This window comes from Mustela erminea, chromosome 11 (assembly GCF_009829155.1).
Source record: "Mustela erminea isolate mMusErm1 chromosome 11, mMusErm1.Pri, whole genome shotgun sequence".
Lineage (NCBI taxonomy): Eukaryota > Metazoa > Chordata > Mammalia > Carnivora > Mustelidae > Mustela > Mustela erminea.
The window spans coordinates 65549475-65553389 of record NC_045624.1 but is presented as its reverse complement, the minus strand read 5'-3'; the positions used below and the strand labels follow the sequence as shown (position 1 = coordinate 65553389).

Here is a 3915-nt window from a genome sequence, read left to right as displayed (position 1 = left end):
AGTAAGAATATTTCATCAAAATGCTCCTTCAAGGGTCAGCATATGGGAAGCAATCCAGAATATAAGCAGGATTTACCTTCTTAAAAATCCCTCTTTCGGGGCGCCTGGGTGGCTCAGTGGATTAAGCCGCTGCCTTCGGCTCAGGTCATGATCTCGGGGTCCTGGGATCGAGTCCTGCATCGGGCTTTCTGCTCAGCGGGGAGCCTGCTTGCTTCCCCTTCTCTCTCTGCCTGACTCTCTGCCTACTTCTGATCTCTCTCTCTCTCTGTCAAATAAATAAATAAAATCTTTAAAAATAAAAATCCCTCTTTCTGAGTCCAGATGGAAAGAGAGGAGGACAGCTGGGTGGATAGATATTCACAGCCTATAGCTATTACTAATAATGAAATGTATAAATCCAGACTATCAAATATCTCCAATACTACCACTCAGTGTTGTTCTTCTAAAGATCAGCAAATGTAGGGGTGGCATGGGAAGCTTCAGATGGTTAACAACTCTGTTTCATAAATAATCCCAAAGTGCCATGATGTAGAGCGCTGGATAGACATCTGTGGGGGTTTGGCTCTTATTCTTTTATAAGCCAAGAAGAGGCAAGTACAGTCTGCAAGAAGAATGCCCACCTGTGTCAAGCAAATTGATTGTCCAAGGCACCATCTGATAAATTAGTTGATTTACACCGAGAAAGCAGGAGGTATATGGAAAGTGCATTAACTCTTTGGGGCCACTGGGGCAACATTAGTAAACCATTGCTACAGTCCTAAATGGTTCCCTTAATGGTCCCAAAGAGTAAATGCATCCCCCAAAGAGTCTCAGCTGTTCCCAGGTGGTCATTTGTCCTCTGAGACTTGGAGTGATTACAAATGCTTTTCGGGAGCCAGGTCAGTGGCCCAGTTCCCAGGTAAGGAAACTGGATTTTATTCTAGGCTACTTGACCAGTTATTGACAAAGCTTAGATTAGGTATTAGTCAGCTAAAGTGGTTAGCTAATAATTAGCACTGTTGCTCTGATACCAGCAAGTATTCCAGTGACCATCAACATAGTAAATATTTGTCATTCAAAATGTAATTGTTCACAGTGAAATACTCCACATTCACTCCCATGGGGTAGGCAAGTGGTTCCAATCAGATGGAGGTGAACAGTCTTTTGCAAAAATGTTTATTTTAGTTATGGCTTTTTGTCACCAAATGATTGTCTGCTGTCAAACTCAAGCTAATAAAAGAGGTGGAAATTTTTCAAACTAGATATTGGTGATTGCCCTCAAGTTTTGTAAGTTTGTTCATCATTCAGGCTCATGAATTGAATAAATCTGATTATCTTCAGAGGTGTTGCTCAAGGAGACACAAATGTGTCAGAGGTGAAAGAGCCTTTGAAATCCTCAACTCAAGGATGCTTATTTTTTTACAGATGGAAAAAAAAAAAAAATGGCCTCAGTTGGCCCAGCCAGGCTTGGGTGAAAGTGAAAAAGTGGGTGGCCCAGCCAGGCTTGGGTGAAGTGAGAAAGCCCAGTTACCTGAAGGCAACAGAGAAAGGAAGCCACTAGACTTCAAGTCCAGAGGCCACTTCGACAGTGGTGGAGATAGAGAGCATTGCACATGGTCATTAGTAGAACCTGGGTTTGTTATAAAAAAAAAAAAAAAAAAAAGGCCACCAATTCTTTGCAAAACATACATTCAGTTACTTCTCCCCCTTTAAAGGAAATTATGAAGTATGTAGAAAATAGAAAAGCAAGAAAGTTGACAAAAGAAAAGCATGTAAAATTTGAGTCAAGAAAGCTCCGTTCCAGGATGTATCTACCTCTACACCTCAAAGCTTACTTGTATGGCCAAAGGCTTCTAGAAATTTCATGGCCAGATGCCCACTTGTGAAAGGGCAATTGAATCTTTTTTTGATGCTGCTTCCTAGTATATTATGAATGAGCTATTAGAAAGCTTACATAGAATAGCAGTGGTCTGTGTAATTTTTACCTAAAATGGTAGTTTTTTGGTCAGGAGACCACGAATAAGGGCAGCTCAGGATTCTGGGATTGCATAGAATAGAACATTAGTTTTGTTTTGTCTTGTCTTTAATGATTAGTTTTAGGACAAAAGTGCCAAAATAGCCATTTTAATCAAGAGTAGCACTTCCCTGTTGATGTCCTGGCTGAGTTCAGGGAATTTTGCAAACACAGAAAAAGCAGACTCGAATATAGGGAGAAGTGTGGCTCAAAAAGGAAATTCAGCTTTCTTGCCAAATAATACTTGTGATTATTAATCAAAATAAATACAAGGGTCAAATAATTATAATTATATTAATCTCTTTGAGGATTTGGGACCTCTCTAATACCTACAAGAATCACTTTAGTGAGTTCATTAATTTAATAATAATCTCTTACAGTATATATGATCTTACACATCATAAACTGCTTTCACCTATTTGATTTTGTTTGATGTTCACAACAAATGTGACATGGTCAGGGCAAATGTTACTCTCTGTTTTTTAATACAGATGAGTAAGTTGAATCTGCAAAGGGTCCGGAGTTTTTTCCATTGACAACAGTACTTCTAAGGTCCTGTTAGCAGTCCCTCTGTGATGAATAATAATACTTTTGCTCACCAAAAGCCTGAGCCTTCAAGCATAACCGTCTTTAATATAAATGTTGACTGAAGATTTGCCCATTATGACCTGGAAACATAAGAACAGTGCTACTGACATATCTTTGTGAAATTCAAGTAGCCTACCTCTTTCTAGCAACACAGATTGAAATAAAGAAGAGTGCAGATTAAACATGTTTTCAACTGATGGTAGAAATATAAAGAAGTTCCTAATTAAGGAATTTGTTAATAACTCTTCCCACTTTGCTGGATGTCCAGCTATCAATGCCAACGAGTTTTGGACTTTGGCCGTAACATTTATCTATTTCTCCAAAAGCCATTTTCATTCACACGCAAGATCACCCACCGTACAATTTTGCCAGCCTGGTGGAGGTTCTGAATGTCTCCAGACTGATGCTCCCTAAGAATCTGAAAAATATTCTTTGTATGCCAGCTGTTGTGCTCCTTTGATCCCCCAATTTGCATATGGTACATTACTCAACAAGAGAGTTTTTCTTTCTGTTTCACCGAATGCAGGTGTGCAATCATTCTGTGAGAGCTCTCATACTCAGTCATGTAAATTAGCCCCCAGGTCCAAGGTCTGAAAAACTTAGTTTTTATAAAGACAATGAAAAACTACAATTTTGTACTTCATATTCTTCTGTCCTCTGAAAGTCTTCCCGTTCACAGCCACCCCCCTACATGGCACCAGTCACTGTAGGAAGGGTTTTTTAGCTGGTATAGAATTATAGAAAAATTTTCTTCCCAGACTATAAATAAGTAACCTAATATATTTGTTCACTTGATTTCTAAAAAACCCACCAAATTTCTTTTTAACATTTACTGCTAACATTTTCCCAGATACTTAAGAATTCTTGGACTCTCTATCTTCTCAAGATTTACTTTTTTCTTCTGCAGTGTTTTTCTATAAAATGTACTTGTCTCACACCAAGAACACCAAACTGAAATACTCAGGTAAAAAAAAAAAAAAAAAAAAGGTTTCTTCTTCCTCAGCTACATTTATGTGCACAGATGCTAACTGGAGTAAAATAAAAGGATCTATGAATGTTTAATCATTACAGAAAACCTGGGCTTATTAAAATATGGAGTATCTTTAGCCTTAATTCAGTGTTACTGTAACTAGAAGTTCTAAGAATATTTAAAAGATCTTTAAAAAAAAAATCTTTCTAAAAGATCAAATATTTATCCCTATGTGCAAATCAGATCCCAATAATACTATTTTATCTTGTAGTTCTTTTAAAATATCAAAATGCATATCCCACATAAAGAAAAATGTGTAATTTTCATGCAAACTAAGAATTTCACTAGTAACTCAGATTTTATT

The 3915-nt window shown here is 37.6% G+C and overlaps 1 long non-coding RNA gene across 1 annotated transcript; it reads left to right on the top strand.

Annotated features, from left to right (window-relative positions):
- Window positions 1–303: 303 nt before the first annotated feature.
- LOC116568692 lies at window positions 304–1620 on the top strand. The gene is made up of 2 exons (XR_004276728.1): window positions 304–1450; window positions 1482–1620. It is a non-coding gene; the product is annotated as an uncharacterized LOC116568692 (long non-coding RNA).
- The last annotated feature ends 2295 nt before the right edge of the window (window positions 1621–3915 follow it).